At 45.2% G+C, this 18,522-nt stretch overlaps 1 protein-coding gene across 2 annotated transcripts in view; it reads left to right on the plus strand.

The window, feature by feature from the left end:
• Positions 1-18,522, plus strand: part of ASNSD1 (asparagine synthetase domain containing 1) — a 247,095-nt gene that overhangs the window by 33,117 nt on the left and 195,456 nt on the right. For both annotated transcript variants that reach the window (XM_075317738.1, XM_075317739.1), the window contains exon 2: positions 12,131-12,184. The gene's annotated coding sequence lies outside the window, so the exon portion shown is untranslated. The remainder of the gene's footprint in view (positions 1-12,130; positions 12,185-18,522) is intronic.

Below are 18,522 nucleotides of genomic sequence, written 5' to 3' on the forward strand. Positions count from 1 at the left end.
TCCATGCAGAACAGAGTGGTTCGGTCCTTCTTTGGGACGAGGACTACAGGCGAGGCCCAAGCGCTGTTGGATCCCTGGATCACCCCCAGCTTCAGCATCTCGTTAATCTCCTTGCGCATTGTGTTGCTGCACCTCCAGGGAGACCCGATATGCTGAACGCCAGATCGGGGGGTGACCCCCGGTATCCATGTGATGGACGGCCAACTCAGTCCTTCCGGGCTGGTTGGTAAACAACTCCCGGAATTGATGTAGGGTGGTCCACAGCTGGGACCGTTGGTCCTCCAAAAGCTGGTGGCCAGCCTCCACATCCTCAATGGATCAACCTGCCCTGACCTGGGCAAGCATATCCAAGAGGGTTTCCGCCTCTCCCTCTTTGGGCAGGTTGCACACGGGGAGTGCACATGCCTCCCGCTCATGATGTGCCTTCATCATGTTCACATGGAAGGCCTTCTGCCTCCCACAGGCAGGGTCCAGGGTGACCAGATACGTTACAGGGTTGAGCTGCTGGTACACGAGGTATGGGCCTTCCCAGGCTGCCTGAAGCTTATCCTGTGGTACGGGGACCAGTACCCACACCTTTTGACCCACCTGGTAGGTCCTCTCACAAGCATTCTGATCGGCCTGGGCTTGAGCCATATTGTCGTGCACCAGCTGCGTCAAGGCCTGCATTTTGTCCCGGAAGCACATGACATACTCTATGACCGACACTCCAGGGGTGGCCAAATCCTCTTTCACCAGAGCCAGGGGGCCCCGGACACGTCGCCCGTACAGGAGCTCAAAAGGTGAGAACCCCGTTGAGGCCTGTGGAACCTCCCGGTAAGCAAATAACAGGTGTGGGAGATACCGCTCCCAGTCACGCCCATGGGAGTCGAGCAACATCTGAAGCATCTGCTTTAAGGTGCCATTGAACCGCTCGCACAGGCCATTAGTCTGTTGATGGTACGGGCTGGCCACCAGATGTTGCACCTGGACTTACTTACAGAGGGCCTCCATCAGCTGTGACATGAATCGTGTCCCCCGGTCAGTGAGCATTTCCTGGGGAAAACCCACTCGGGAGAAGATCTCCAGCAATGCGGTGGCCACCTTGTCAGCCCGAATGGACGACAAGGCCACCGCTTTAGGGTACCAGGTGGCATAATCTACTAACGTCAGTATGAAGCGTTTCCCGGAGCTGCTGGGGATGGCCAGCGGGCCGACCAGATCCACAGCCACCCTCCTGAAAGGCTCATCAATGATGGGCAAAGAAACCAGTGGGGCTTTGGGGAGTGGCCCCGCCTTCCCCCAGTCCCAACAAAGGAACAGGCCTGGGTCATTACTCATACCTATTTATGGTTAAAAAAAAAAAAAAAAAAAAATATGGTTCCAACAGGGTAATACTAAACCTGAAACCTCTGAACAAGTATGTTGTCTATAGGAAATTCAAAATGGATTCAATCAAATCCATGATTCCCTTAATCGGACAAAACTGCGTGATGGCCACGATCTAACTTCAAGATGCGTACTATCACGTACCCATCCACCAATCATACAAAATCATACAAAAAATTCCTAAGGTTTGCGATGTTACATGACAACCATATCTTGCACTTCCAATATTATGTTCTTCCCTTCGGCATATCCTCAGCTCCCAGGGTATACACCGAAATCATGGCAGAGCCCATTGCTTACTTAAAGGGAACCTGTCAACAGAAATTTCCCCTAAAACCTAACAGATTCCCCCTCTGCAGCTCCTGGGCTGCATTCTAGAAAGGTCCCTGTTATTATTGTGCCCCCTTTCTGACCAAAAAAAAGAGTTTATAAAGAGGTACCTTTTTTGGCTTCGGATTCTATAAATCTGACACGGGGGCGGGCTGCCTGATGGCCGTTATTCTGCCCCCTGGTCCTGTATGCCGCCCCCATCGCTGATTTCCATACTTTTGGACGCCGCCCACTGCTCCAGCCATCCCCGCGCATGCCCAGTGCCAGTCTCACGGGACTGAGCACTGTGACTGCTGGTGACGTGTGCGCAGGCAAGTGATTATGGGCGGGACTGTGACTGTTATCAGCAAGTACCCGCCCATAATCTCGTGAGCGCGCAAACCTCTCCAGCGTCACACTGTGCTCAGTGTAGATGCTAGACTGTATGGGCTACTTCCAGGGATGACGTCCCTTTGTCACGTGATAGGGGCGTGTTCAAAATACTATCACGTGACAAAGGGACGTCATCCCTGGAAGCAGCCCATACAGTCTAGCATCTACACTGAGCACAGTGTGACGCTGGAGAGGTTTGCGCGCTCACGAGATTATGGGCGGGTACTTGCTGATAACAGTCACAGTCCCGCCCATAATCACTTGCCTGCGCACACGTCACCAGCAGTCACAGTGCTCAGTCCCGTGAGACTGGCACTGGGCATGCGCGGGGATGGCTGGAGCAGTGGGCGGCGTCCAAAAGTATGGAAATAAGCGATGGGGGCGGCATACAGGACCAGGGGGCAGAATAACGGCCATCAGGCAGCCCGCCCCCGTGTCAGATTTATAGAATCCGAAGCCAAAAAGGTACCTCTTTATAAACTCTTTTTTTTGGTCAGAAATGGGGCACAATAATAACAGGGACCTTTCTAGAATGCAGCCCAGGAGCTGCAGAGGGGGAATCTGTTAGGTTTTAGGGGAAATTTTTGCTGACAGGTTCCCTTTAAGAAAGTTAAACATCTGCATCATCCGATATTTAGACGATCTCTTGATCATTGTGCCATATAAATAAATCTTTCGGGTTCTCTTAGACTCTGTAAGGCAAACATCATTCTTACCAGAACACTGACAACAGGAAGTAAGAACCAAAGTGGGACCTGAGAACAACTTCCCTCAGATCAGCAAAGTCAGTACTCGGATTGATGACATCATGCATCCCATCAGTAGCATGGGCACAATCCCACACAAGAGTCCTGCAGACACACATTCTTTCCTCCTGAAACAGATTCCCAAGTATACTGAACAGGAGAATTCCTCTACCCAACCGCGTGAAAGCCTCTCTCGCCTGGTGGTTAATACTGAACCATCTGAAGAGCGAAGTGTTTTGGAACAAAATTCTTCTGGTCACTGTAACAACAGATGACAGCAAAAGGGGATGGGGAGCAGTAGTAGTCCAGAGGTCCTTCCAAGGGACTTGGGCACAACAAACCAGCATCAGGTCGTCCAATTTCAGGGAGCTCAAGGCAGTGGAGGAGGCTCTAAAAGTAGCAGTCTCCCTAATCCGGGGCAAACATGTGAGAAGCTATTCAGACAACATGACGACTGTGGCTCACCTGCGTTATCAATGAGATACAAGATAGGAGACCTTTAAAGATGACTTCAGCCAGAATCTTTTCTTGGGCAGAAGAACACCTCCTCTCCCTGTCAGCATTCCACTTCAAAGGTTCGGCCAATGCTCAGGCAGACTTTGAGTCGGACAGACGTACATCCAGGTGAGTGGAGCCTGAACGAGGAGATCTTCCATGACGTAGTCATACAGTGGTGTCTTCCAGAGGTGGACTTTTTTGCGAATTGATACAATGCAAAGGTAAATCAATATTTTTCCCTGAATTACCGGTGCTTTGCAGTGGACCCCTTTGATCAATCCTAGGCCTTCAGCCTCGCCTTTGCGTTCCCACCATTTCCGCTTTTAGCCAAAACTCTACAGAAAATCGGAGTGGACAAAGTCACTACCATTCTTGTAGCTCCGCTGGGGCCAAATAGAAGTTGGTACGGCGCTCTAACAAGCCTAATTCAAGAGGGTCCCCTGATGTTACCACAAGTCAGCAACCTTCTATATCGGGGGCCAATTCATTATCCCAGCTTACAGAAACTAAAACTGGCTGCTGATCCTAAAAAATAGCGGACTTTCGGATAGTGTAATTAAAATGTTTCAAAACCAGTTACTAATGCTATATACAGCAAGATTTGAAGAGTCTTCACAACTTGGTGTAGGTCCAACCCTCCAGACCCTTTCCACACAAAACGTGCCCATATTTTAGATTTCCTCTAGAGTATACTAGACATTGACTAAGGCTACTTTCACACATCAGTTTTCTGTATTCAGGCACAGTCCTTTTTTTTGCCGTATCCAACGTTTCCGGTTTTGTTGTGCAAACCGGAGCAAACCGGACCTACCGGATCCGTTTTTAAGCGGATCCGTTTATAAAGGATCCGTTAAAAAACGGATCCGGTGGGTCCGGTTTGCATCCGTTTTGCATCCGTTATGTCCGTTTTTTTACGGATCCGTTTTTTAAACACTAAACAAACAATTAACGCGTTCCGTATTCTGATTGGCTATTGGGAACATATAGTATATATACAGTATTTTGAAGCATATATGACAGAATGAAGACAGAGGCAAGCAGAAACCATGGATGCTATTGCAAATTACACAAAGATCGCTGCAGATTTTATATTTGAGGCAAATCGCTTGGCTATCATCGTCAGAGAAAAGGAGCGACAGCGACTGAGGCGTCAGCGACATCGACGCTTTTGGATCCATCCCCTGACTGCACAGAGACTGACACGTGGGGTGTTTTCAACCCTATACCTGGAGCTCCGTGGAAACCATGAAAAATTCACAAGCTATGTCCGGATGTCAGTGATTAATTTTGACGTCCTCCTTGGCCTTGTTGCGGACAACATACGTAAAACGGACACCTACAGCCGGTTCTCTATAACACCCGAGGAGCGTTTGCTGGTTACGCTTAGGTAAGTTTTTTTTTTTTTAAATTGTATCCTCCTGTAAATTGACTTTTAACTGTAATGTGTTTGCTATTATTTTTTTATAATTATTGTCTTTCCTTTACAGATTCCTTGCAACTGGAGAGTCGCTTTCATCCCTCCACTACCAGTTTCGACTAGGAATTTCCACCATCTCGGGAATCATTAGAGACACTTGCCAAGCCTTGTGGGATTGCCTCCATGATGATTTCATCCCCCAGCCCACCAGGGACAGATGGCTTGCAATTGCTGAACAATACTATAACATTTGTCAGTTTCCAAATTGCCTTGGCTCAGTGGACGGCAAACATATAAGAATTGTGAAACCAGCTTCTTCGGGGTCAGAATACTACAATTATAAAAAGTATTTCTCAATTGTCCTAATGGCAATAACGGATGCGGACTACAAATTCATCTCAGTGGACATTGGCGCATATGGGAGATCCAATGACTCTCAGGTCTTTAAAATGTCCCCAATGGGGCGGCGAATCTATGGGAATACTTTTGATTTCCCTCCTGCAAGACCTCTTCCTGGCACATGTGAGCCCCCAATGCCCTTTGTTTTTGTGGCCGACGAAGCCTTTCAACTCTCCCAACATCTATTGAAGCCATATGCAAGCCGTGGATTGACGCAAACCCAAAAAATATACAATTACAGATTATCCAGAGCCAGAAGAATGGTGGAATGCTCCTTTGGGATACTAACCAGCAAATGGCGAGTGTTGTTAACAGCCATTAATTTAAACATTGAAACTGTGGATGAAATTGTGAAAGCATGTGTGGTACTGCACAATTTTGTTTTAACAAAGGAACCTTTGTCCTTGGATGACCAGAGTTTGGAATCCACCGCTTTGTCTGACTACACCAGTCCTGGATTTAGGAGTAGTGTTGCCTGTTCCACAATCCGTGACAAATATGCTGACTATTTTGTGTCCCCAGAAGGTAGAGTAGATTGGCAAGATCAAATGGTGTAAGATCTTTGTTTAGTTTTATAACAAATAAAAATAGTTAAAAATAAATTAAAAAATATCTTGTTAACTTTGTTAATTTTAATCTTTCACTCGCTTTAAAAATTTGTAATTTTTTCACCGTCAAATTACAACATGTTATGTTTTTGTATTACCTTATTATTTACTTAACTTGCAAAATAATATTCACCCACAAAAAAACAAGAACAAATAAATACTTTTCAACAAAAAACTTTTATTTTTATTACAAACATAAATTATAAATTGGTATATCTTGGGCTTGGGGTGGAGATAGTACTGGAGGGGCTGACAGGTGGGAACACACGCACAGTTGGAGTATTGAGGGTGGAAAGTGGTGTTGGTGGTGGTGGTGGGGAAGTAACAGAAGGTGAAGGTGTGGTTGAGAAACCAAGAGGGAAACCAGGAGATGGGATGGGATTTGGTAAGGATTGAGGGGTGGAGTGGAGGGATTGGGAGACAGAAGAGGTGGCGGGTGAATTAGTGGCTTGAGTTGGGGTCATGACGGGTGTGGAAGGCGAGATGTGGTAGTGGGTAGGAAGTGTAGGGGCAGATGTGGTTGGGAGCTGGTACTGGGCCGCAGGCTGGTACTGGGCAGCAGGCTGGTACTGGGCAGCAGGCTGGTACTGGGCAGAAGGCTGGTACTGGGCAGCAGGCTGGTACTGGGCAGCAGGCTGGTACTGGGCAGCAGGCTGGTACTGGGCAGCAGAGGGAGTAGGGACAATGGCTGGAGGGGGGGCAGGTGCTGGAGGAGGGGTGGGTGGAGGTGGTTGGGAGTCAACCTGCGCCAGAGCCTGCCGTGTGGCTTGCATTACATGCATCTGCAGGTCAAGAGATAGCTTTTCCATGCGCTCTAGTACGGCTTGAAAAAAACAATGATTGGGTGATTTACTTGCATCTAAATGCAGCCTGTCCAGACGCGTGCACAGTTCGTGTGTATTTTTTTCCATATTGGCATTTATGAAGCTAAAAGATGCACGATTTTGTTCTGATAATAATTGAATGGCGTTCTGGAAGGCTGCATTTAGATGCAAGAACTCGGGCGCATAGCTCTTTTCCTGACCCCTATGACGCTGACGCCCAGAACCCAAAGGTGTTCTACTGAGGGCAGCAGTGTCAGAGGGGTGGGGTAGGGGAAAAGCTATCTCATCACCAGCAGCTTCAGGTAATGAAGTCTCACGGGAAGCTCCAGCGCAGGTGGATGGGACAGATGTAGATGGAAGGGAAGGTTCAGATGGGTGGGGTCTGTGCGTGTGTTCACCAGTGGCGGACTGTTCAGGGATCGCTCCTGTCGGGTTCGATGCAGGCTCCTGAGTGCTGCAGACGGTGCTGGTAAAAAGAGGAAAAACAAAATAATAATTAATTTAATTGCTATACAGTGCCACAGAAAAAAAAAAAAAAGGCAAAAAAAATCAGACATAAAATATTATACTTTGTACATATTTTGGGGAATATTTACCTTCTGCACACCATAGTTGTCCGGAGGAACGACAACGCTCTAAAGTAACGGTACTTCGATCTGCGTCCTCCGGATCCACTCGGGGCCTGCATCTCTTGATTTAACTCCTTTTTGAAGCGATCCCTGATAGACCGCCACCGCTTTTGTAGTTTGTCACCTGAAAGTGGAAAACACAAAGTGGTTAGTATACAACACATTACATCCTGCAGCATAACCTACTGAACTGTGAATACTTACGCTGTTTCTTCTGGCCACGAGAATTGAGCTCCCCCCAACCTTCTACCGCTGCGTGGCATACCTCGTCCCAGAGTCGACGGGTTACGATAGTATCAGCGTGGCGGCGGTCAGCCATGTTCCACAGCGGCTCCCTCTCTCTAACTTCATCGATGAGGAGGTCGATGTTGATAAATCCGGCCTCCTCACCGTCAGAATCGGGAGCACGCTGTGATGCCTGTTCAAAGAAAGAAAAAAGAAATTAAAAAAAAAAATAGACAAAAATTCACACTGACATGAAAAAAAAAAAAAAAAAAAACAACTTACAGTATGACCACCGCCACCTCGACGACGACCCTGGGACGGTCTTGGGGGAGCTCTATCGTGAGCCCTAGAAGTTGAAGCCTTTAGTGAATAAAAAAAAAAAAAAACATTATTTACTTATGTGTTTGGTGTGCTGTGGTAAACAATTCCTGTATGAAACTTACACTCTGACCGCCCGCTCCGTGTATTTCTCCACCCCTTCCGTCCTCTTCTGGCAGCATCTCCTGTGATGTTTCGGCCACCTGTGTAAATGTCGTTTATTTAAAAAATTTTTTTGTTTTTTTTAAAAAAAAAAAAAAAAAAAATACCTCAGTTTGTGAACCGAAGGGCGGGCTACCAGAAGACGACATATTTTATTACAGGCCACGCACACCAACTTGATGGGCCAAACTTTTCCGTCAACACTGCACCTGCAAAAAAAGAAAAAAAAAATGTCTAAGTACATGTACGCAGCTCACAGCAGTGATCTGTGGACAGTACTGTGGACATTACCTCTGGAACACTGTCCTCCAAATTCGCACTGACTGGAAACGGACACAGGAACTGGCTGTCCTCAAATTTTCCGTCAACACTGCACCTGCAAAAAAAGAAAAAAAAATGTCTAAGTACATGTACGCAGCTCACAGCAGTGATCTGTGGACAGTACTGTGGACATTACCTCTGGAACACTGTCCTCCAAATTCGCACTGACTGGAAACGGACACAGGAACTGGCTGTCCTCAAATTTTCCGTCAACACTGCACCTGCAAAAAAAGAAAAAAAAATGTCTAAGTACATGTACGCAGCTCACAGCAGTGATCTGTGGACAGTACTGTGGACATTACCTCTGGAACACTGTCCTCCAAATTCGCACTGACTGGAAACGGACACAGGAACTGGCTGTCCTCAAATTTTCCGTCAACACTGCACCTGCAAAAAAAGAAAAAAAAATGTCTAAGTACATGTACGCAGCTCACAGCAGTGATCTGTGGACAGTACTGTGGACATTACCTCTTCCCTGGAGCACTGGACTGGAGGACAGCAGAAGTTGAAGTCAGGAACCAACGGCAGGAGGTGTGTAGAATGTGCTGGATCCTTTTATAAGTTTTGTGATGATGAAAAAAAAAATTTGCGCATGCTCTGTTTACCAAACCGGATGCGGTCACCGCATCCGGTTTAAACCGCATTGCGCCGGATCCGGCATGCATAGACACCCATTGTATACAATGCCGTATTGCGCCGGATCCGGCAGAATGCGGTTATTTTAAGGGGACAAAAAACGTTACATGATACGTTCTATCCGGCCGCCGCATTCAATTATTTTGCCGCATCCGGAAAAAAACGGATGCAACGCAAAGCCATCCGGTACAATCCGGCAACAATGCAAGTCTATGGGGAAAAAACGGATGCGGTACCGGATCCGTTTTACCCGTTTTTTTCCGGATTGAACCTGATGGCAAAAAACTGATGTGTGAAAGTAGCCTAATCCACTGACCATCAATAGACACATCTGAGCATGACCACTGTATAGCCGACCAAACCTCTTTTCCTTGTTTATTTAAAGGGGTTGTCCGACATAACAAAAATTTGAGTTTAAGCTAATCTGTGCTGTATTGTCATTAAAACACCCCTACATTGTTATTTTTTGTTTACTAACTTTTGTTCCTCTTGAATTATGACTTTATTCTCTGCAGCTCTTTGTTTACATTTAGCACAAGCAAACTGACCACTTCCTGTGCCAAACCTCCCAGTCACAGCTGGCACCGCCTGGCCTCACTGTCCAGCCCCACCCCAGTGTCCAGCCCCTCCCCCTGCCCGCCCCCTGCACACACATTCCATGTCAGTATTCTGCCCAGCACTGACCTGTTATCACTACAGCATTGCAAATAACAGCCCCACATATGGCTCTGCACCGCACACACATATGGCTCTGCACCGCACACACACATATATGGCTCTGCACCGCACACACACATATATGGCTCTGCACCGCACACACATATGGCTCTGCACCGCGCACACACATATGGCTCTGCACCGCACACACACATATGGCTCTGCACCGCACACACACATATGGCTCTGCACCGCACACACACATATGGCTCTGCACCGCACACACACATATGGCTCTGCACCGCACACACACATGGCTCTGCACCGCACACACACATATGGCTCTGCACCGCACACACACATATGGCTCTGCACCGCACACACACATATGGCTCTGCACCGCACACACACATATGGCTCTGCACCGCACACACACATATGGCTCTGCACCGCACACACACATATGGCTCTGCACCGCACACACACATATGGCTCTGCACATCGCACACACACATATGGCTCTGCACATCGCACACACACATATGGCTCTGCACATCGCACACACACATATGGCTCTGCACATCGCACACACACATATGGCTCTGCACATCGCACACACACACACACACACACACACACACACACACACACACACACACACACACACATGGCTCTGCACATCGCGCACACACACGGCGCTGTCCACCGAACACCCCCATAGGGAACACATGTAGGGAGTACATACTCACCCGTCCTCGTTCGCGCGCTGTCTGTGCTCTGGACATATCAACACAGTAGTGACGTCACCGCTGTGCTGAAGAGAGCACAGACAGCGGGGCAATGATGAGAAGCAGCGCTCTCTCTCATCAGCGCTTTCAAATATATCGGCATCTGTGATCTGTGATGCCGGTATATTTGAATGTGTGATCCTGAGCAGGGTCCAGGTGCTGGAGCTGACATCTCGGCAGCCGCCGCCTGGCCCCTCCCCCAGGTGACGGACCCCACATGAAATGACTGGAAGCAGCAAAATCGCGGCAGGAGCGGTCACATGACCACTCTGAGCTGGGGGAGAGGGGGCTGACAGCAGGGCAGGTAAGTGCTCACTATTTACTTATTGCCCCAATGTAGCCCAATAGGGAAATAATAAAAAAAAGTCAAAATAAGCCGGATAACCCCTTTAAGTCGATGTTCTGTTGAAATAAAGTTCTCTTGGAGCTGCACCATACTCTGATCAAGGAGAGGCTTACATCTGACTGATGTTATTTAGTGCATGCACTTGATCCATACCAATTAGGTCAGGAGCAGATAACTAGTGAACATTTCAAAGTGTTCACTCCAACACCAGGAGGTGTCACGCAGGGAAAACGTAAACCCCAGAGAAGCATCTGCGAATGTAGTCACTGCTGTCAATTTTTAAGCTATTTAAAGGGAACCAAACATCAGGATTTTCATGTATAAGGTGCAGCCAGTGCAGTACTGGCACTATCAGGCACAGTGTTTACATACCATTAGTGGGTAGCTCGGGTGTTTTAGGCAGCGAAATCCAATTTTATAAAGTTTGAAAATTCGTGCACTTTTTGATTGACGTGTGCACCTCTCTCCTAGTGTCCGGGCGTGTTATGCACTTGTATCCCCGCCCCCCCCCCCCCGCCGCCTGTTCCTCCCTCTCTGGTTGTTTGCAAATTTCTCTCTTCAGAAACATGGCGCCGGAGTTGGAACCTGCGCATAGCGCTTATCTCCGGCGCCATGTTTCTGTAGCCCGCAGTACTTAGTATTTTATAGGAGAGGGCGGCGCATGCGCCCTCGCTTCTTCAGATCCCGTTGTGCCCGCGGGAGCGCTTGTGGTCGCAACAGGACTGCAGAACAGCTGATGGGAGGATGCGATTACTTGCAGCTACGACACCGTGCCAGCACAGCAGCCGCGTAGGACACCGGGACGCCACAGGAAAAAGCGGAGGATGATGATGATGATGATGGAGGAGGTAATCGCGTCCTCCCATCAGCTGTTTTGCAGTCCTGTTGTGACCACGCGCGCTCCCGCGCTCACAACGAGATCTAAAGGGAGGGCGCATGCGCCACCCTCTCCTGCAAAATACGAAGTACTGCGGGCTTCAGAAACATGGCGCTGGAGATGAGCGCTATGCGCAAGTGCCAACTCCGGCGCCATGTTTCTGAAGAGAGAAATTTGCAAACAACCAAAGAGAGGGAGGAACAGGCGGCGGGGGGCAGGGATACAAGTGCATAACACGCCCGGACATTAGGAGAGAGGTGCACACGTCAATCAAAAAGTGCACGAATTTTCAAACTTTATAAAATTGGATTTCGCTGCCTAAAACACCCGAGCTGCCCACTAATGGTATGTAAACACTGTACTGCACTGGCTGCACCTTATACATGAAAATCCTGACGTTTGGTTCCCTTTAATGCAGGGCAGGAAGAGGGTTGAAATATATGGCTTATATGGATTTGTCAATGTTTTATTTCTCCTATTAATAAACCTAACAAAAGAAATTGAGTAAAACCTGAACCAATTTTTTATATAATTAATTATGTAATTTTGTGTTTTTTTTTTGTTTTTTTTTTTGTTTTTTTTGTCTGTTTTCTTGTTGTTTTTCAACAGTTTAAAGAGCAGAAGGTAGTTATTGATGAGCTGACCACTTTAAAGAAAGATCGGGTAAGCCATTGAGATTTTATGTTGCATCCACTCGGGACCCTCTGCATTGCATTGACAGAGAAAATTCATTTAGGGTAGCATGCCTTGCCTTTTTATTTTCTAGCTGTGTATTAACCCTTTCCTGACACCGGGTGTACGTTCGTCATATATTGTGGTGTGTTTCCCTCCCCTCCCAAAGTGACTTACCGGTATTGCCTGGCGATCGTGTAAACGTAGTAGCTGTGCCCGCATGATCACAGCTGGGAGCTCTTCTTAACCCCTTCATGACCGGCCGATTTTTTTTTTTTTTTTTTTTTTTTTTTTGTTCACCATTCTTCTGACACGTAACTTTTTTTATTTTTCAGTCAATATGGTCATGTGAGGGCTCTTTTTTGAGGAACGAGCTGTACTTTTAAACCACAAGTTTTATCATATAGTGTACTGGAAAACGGCAAAAAATTCAAAATGCAGAAAAATTGCAAAAAAAAGTGCGATAGCACTATTGTTTTTGAGATTTTATCCACGGTGTTCACTATATGGTAAAAATGATGTGTGGGTGTGATTCCTCAGGTCAGTGCGAGTTCGTAGACACCAAACATGTACAGGTTTACTTTTATGTAAGGGATTAAAAAAATCGGAAGTTTGTCCGAAAAAAGTGGCGCACATTTTGCGCCATATTCCGTGACCCGTAGCGTTCTCATTTTTCAGGATCTATGGCTCAGTGATGGCTTATTTTTTTGCGTCTCGAGCTTTTTTTTTTTTTTTTTTTTTTCTGTACCATTTTTGTGCAGATGCTACGTGTTGATCGCCTGTTATTGCATTTTGCGCAAAAGTTGTGGCGACAAACGTAATTTTTGCGTTTGGAATTTTTTTGCCGCTACGCAGTTTACTCAATAAGATTAATTGATTTTATATTTTGATCGGGCATTTCTGAACGTGGCGATACCAAATGTGTGTATATTTATTCAATAGGGCGAAAGGGGGGTGATTTGAACTTTTAGGTTTTTTTGTTTTTTTTTTATTAATTTTTTTTCTACTTTTTTTGTTTTTTTTTATTTTACTAGTTTCCCTAGGGGCTATAGCGATCAGCAATCTGATCGCTCTGCCCTATCTGCTGATCACAGCCGTAAACCGCAGATACGCTCACTTTCTGCTTCACTCGGCTCCAGGCCGAGTGAAACTGAAAGTAATTCAAGTGTAGAACAGGAGTAATCACATGACCCTGTGCTACCATGACAACAACCGGAAGTCACGTGATCACATCACATCACATCGATTCTGCTCGTGCCTAGCAGGCACACATCTCAGCTGTGAAAATCAGCTGAGATGTGCGCCGATCGTGGCATGCTGCCGGCAGCAGACCGCGGGCAGTAACATTATGACCGCTAGGACGTAATATTACTGCCCGCGGTCGTTAAGGTGTTAAAGGAGTTGTCCGACATTAACTCAAAAAATGTTTTTAAGTTAATCTGTGCTGTATTGTTATATAAATCATCCCTACATTATTATTATTATTTTTGTTTTCTCACTTTTTGTTCCTCTTGAATTATCACTATTCTCTGCAGCTCTTTGTTTACTTGCAGCTCAACCAAACATGATAACTTACTATGCCGAACCTCACAGTCAGCGCTGACACCGCCCGGCCTCACTGTCCAGCCCCGCCCCCTGCACACTCATTGGCTGTCAGCAGTCTGCCAAGAAGTGACCTCTCATCACTACAGCATTAGAAATAACAGAGCAGAGATCCTGCTTCTCTCATCTGTGACAGAGCAACCACCCCACATCCACAATGGTGCCCACATAGAGATGTTACATTTTCCTCACCCCTTATAGAGAAATGAATACTGTGTAATGAAGACTATTTATGGCATCTAATGTGAGTCTATAGTAGATATATATGCCATCTATGTCTGGTACGTGTGTGTGTGTGTGTGTGTGTGTGTGTGTGTGTGTGTGTGTGTGTATATATGTGTGTATATATATGTGTGTATATATATGTGTGTATATATATACATGTATGTATGTATGTATGTGTGTGTGTATATATATATATATATATATATATATATATATATATATATATATATATATATATATATATATATATATATATATATATATATATATATATATGTGTATATGTGTGTGTATGTATGTATATGTGTGTATATATTATATTTTCATGATTCTGAAAATTGTAAACTCACTTTGAAGGCATCAAAACTATGAATTTAACACATGTGGAATGAAATACTGAAAATATGTCTCATATACTAGGTTCTTCAAAGTAGCCACCTTTTGCTTTGATTACTGCTTTGCACACTATTGGCATTCTCTTGATGAGCTTCAAGAGGTAGTAACCGGAAATGGTCTTCCAACAGTCTTGAAGGAGCTCCCAGAGATGCTTAGCACTTGTTGGCCCTTTTGCCTTCAGTCTGCGGTTCAGCTCACCCCAAACCATCTCGATTGGGTTCAGGTCTGGTGACTGTGGAGGCCAGGTCATCTGGCGTAGCACCCCATCACTCTCCTTCTTAGTCAAATAACCCTTACACAGCCTGGAGGTGTGTTTTAGGGTCATTGTCCTGTTGAAAACTAAATGATGGTCCAACCAAACGCAAACCGGATTTAATAGCATGGATTTAAGATGCTGTGGTAGCCATGCTGGTTCAGTATGCCTTCAATTTTGTCACCAACAAGGCACCCCCACACCATCACACCTCCTCCTCCATGCTTCACGGTGGGAACCAGGCATGTAGAGTCCATCCGTTTACCTTTTATGCGTCGCACAAAGACATGGTGGTTGGATCCAAAGATCTCAAATTTGGACTCATCAGACCAAAGCACAGACTTCCACTGGTCTAATGTCCATTACTTCTGTTCTTTAGCCCAAACAAGTCTCTTCTGCTTGTTGCCTATCCTTAGCAATGGTTTCCTAGCAGCTATTTTACCATGAAGGCCTGCTGCACAAAGTCTCCTCTTAACAGTTGTTCTAGAGATGTGTCTGCTGCTAGAACTCTGTGTGGCATTGACCTGGTCTCTAATCTGAGCTGATGTTCACCTGCGATTTCTGAGGCTGGTGACTCGGATAAACTTATCCTCTGCAGCAGAGGTGACTCTTGGTCTTCCTTTCCTGCGGTGGTCCTCATGTGAGCCAGTTTCTTTGTAGTGTTTGATGGTTTTTGCCACTGCACTTGGGGACACTTTCAAAGTTTTCCCAATTTTTTTCGGACTGACTGACCTTCATTTCTTAAAGTAATGATGGCCATTCTTTTTTTTTTTTCTTCTTTACTTAGCTGCTTTTTTCTTGCCATAATACAAATTCTAACAGTCTATTCAGTAGGATTATCAGCTGTGTATCCACCAGACTTCTGCGCAACACAACTGATGGTCCCAACCCAATTTACACTGTGTTCTAAATTATTATGCAAAAAGAGTTTAGGAGTGATAAGGTTAGACATTTTTTGTTTGTCATTTAAACTCATTGATGTGTGTCAGGGCTCTTTATATCACTGAAAGCAATTGCAGATACCTGTGCAAATTAATTTGGAAGGTGTGTCCCAATAAAGGCAAGACTACTTAAGAAGTCTGTTCCACATTATTAAGCAGCATTTTTGCCAAAATGGGAAAGAAAAAGGATGTCTGCTGCTGAGAAGCAACAAATTGTGGAGTATTTAGGTCAAGGCATGACTACAATCAACATTGCCAAGACACTTCATCGTAATCATCGCACAATCAAGAAGTATGAAGCTGATTCACAGCACACACGTGTGCGTGCTGATAAGGAAAAATTATTGAGGACTCTTTCCAACAGGTAATTGTATCAGGTTAAAAGAGCAGCTGCTAAAATGCCTTGTCATAGCAGCAGACAAGTTTTTGAAGCTGCTGGTGCCTCAAACGTCCCCCGAACAACAAGATGCAGGGTCCTTCAGAGGTTTGCAGCTGTGCGTAAGCCATCCTGTCGACCACCTCTATCCACTGCACACAAGCAGAAACTGCTCCAGTGAGCCAAACGATACATGAAGACTGACTTTGAAACTGTTTTGTTCACCGATGAGTGCCGTGCAACGCTCGATGGTCCAGATGGATGGAGTGGAGGATGGCTGGTTGATGGACACCCCATGAAAATACGGCTATGGCGCCAACAAGAAGGAGGTGGAGTAATGTTTTGGGCTGGAATCATGGGGATAGATTGTTGGCCCCTTTAGGATCCCTGAAGGGGTAAAGATGAATTCCATAATCTATGTGGAGTTTCCAAAACAGCACTTCCTGCCATGGTTCTGGAGGAAGAACCGTGCATTCCGCAGCAAGATTATTTTCATGCATGATAAGCACAGTCTCATGCTGCAAATAACACATCTGCATCTCTGGCTGCTATGGGCATAAAAGAGGACAAACTTATGATGTGGCCACCATCTTCCCCTGACCTCAACCCCATTGAGAACCTCTGGAGCATCATCAAAAGGAGTGTCTATGATGACGGGAGCTGTAATATGGGAGAGAAAAAGGCGCAATAGGGTCTTACCCGATTTACTGGGTAGAAGAGTAAAGGAGTAGTGCACTCACCTGATCAGGTTGTGCCAGTCACAACCCCTTCATAGACTTAAATGAGTGCATTAGCGGTCCAGCAGCGGCCCCGTTTCAGAGCGGTGTATCAAGGAAAAAACAGGTTTTTTTGCCGCGCTGAAAACCACAAACATCAATGTCGTAAAACAATGTTCCTTTTATTTACGTAATTCCAACGCGTTTCAGAGACTCATCTGTCTCCTTTCTCAGGGAAAAAAGAACTTTACAGAAGCCAAAGAAGTCCTTATAAAGAGGCATTTCAGGAAAGAAAAAAAAAAAAGGGGGAGAAGACTCTTCCAGTCATGAAGTCATCGCCACATATGCCACAGAGCAATGACTCAGAGCCACGTGGAGTGGACCTGCGTCACAATGCCTGTTTCACAAATTATATTATGGTATATATTGATAAAACACAATGACTTAATGCAAACCATACATAATAAATGAATAAATTCATATTCGTATAATTCGTCTGTTCTTTTTGCTCGGAGGCAAAAAAAAAAGGGGGGGAAGGAAAATGGAGAGAAAAAGAAATGTTCTAATATATAAATATAGCTGGTATATGTATATCCGGCTCGAACCCGAAGGCTTAGGTCAGAGTAAGTGGTAGGCTGCTTCTAGACCATTACACTATCAAGGGGGTTTAGTGCAAAGAGGAGTGTTAAAAGCGGCTGAAAATAAAGCCATCAATATTGTAATAAAAGCTAAATCATATATATATATATATATATATATATATATATATATATATATATATATATATATATATATATATATATATATATATATATATATGATTTAGCTTTTATTACAATATTGATGGCTTTATTTTCAGCCGCTTTTAACACTCCTCTTTGCACTAAACCCCCTTGATAGTGTAATGGTCTAGAAGCAGCCTACCACTTACTCTGACCTAAGCCTTCGGGTTCGAGCCGGATATACATATACCAGCTATATTTATATATATATATATAATATGATTTAGCTTTTTCTTACAATATTGATGGCTTTATATATGAGGTTTTTTTTCTCCAGTTTTTTCTTTTTCTATGATGGCGGGGGGGCAGTTCACATGTAAGCAACAGCTCTGGGGGCGTATTCTATCCACATGCAAAACAATTGAAGCACAAACCATCCAAAAACTGACAAATTCAACGGACGAGAGAGTTCAGAAGCTTCTTTCAAACAAGGGGTCCTATGTGCAAACGAAACATCACCTAGAATTAAGTTTTGACTTGAAAACTGTTTGATTTAATTTTGTAATAAGCTGATAATGCTTATAATTTCACAATTTACCATTTTGCCTTCAATGTGAATCTATAATTTTCAGACTCATGAAAATAAAAAAAACCTCTTTTGAATGAGGTGTGTCCAAAGTTTTGGTGTGTGTGTGTGTGTGTGTGTATATGTATATGTATATGTATATATATATATATCTCTCTATCTCTCGTGAGGTAGCGACCACCAATGTGGTTAATGGTCACTATGTGTCGCAGTGGAGAAGGTCCCTGCGATATTAAAGTGAAGATGTTGCTATGGGACTTGTAGTTCCACAAAGGCTTGGTTCTGCATATAAGGGTCAGGTTCCCTTTAACAATTCCAGTGTGCTGTGCAGGTCTGGAGAATCACAGACCTCCACCTGGGGGTGTGTCCAGTCTGATTTAGGAGACTGTCAGTGTGTGTGTGTTCTGGGGAGTGTGAGAGCAGAGCAGGGAGCTCTGGATGTATCAGCTTGTGTGGAGGCTGAACACAGGGCTCTGGAATGTCTCTTAGTTGAGCTGGAAGGTGAGTGCAGC

This window comes from Anomaloglossus baeobatrachus, chromosome 7 (assembly GCF_048569485.1).
Source record: "Anomaloglossus baeobatrachus isolate aAnoBae1 chromosome 7, aAnoBae1.hap1, whole genome shotgun sequence".
NCBI classification, from domain to species: Eukaryota; Metazoa; Chordata; class Amphibia; order Anura; family Aromobatidae; genus Anomaloglossus; species Anomaloglossus baeobatrachus.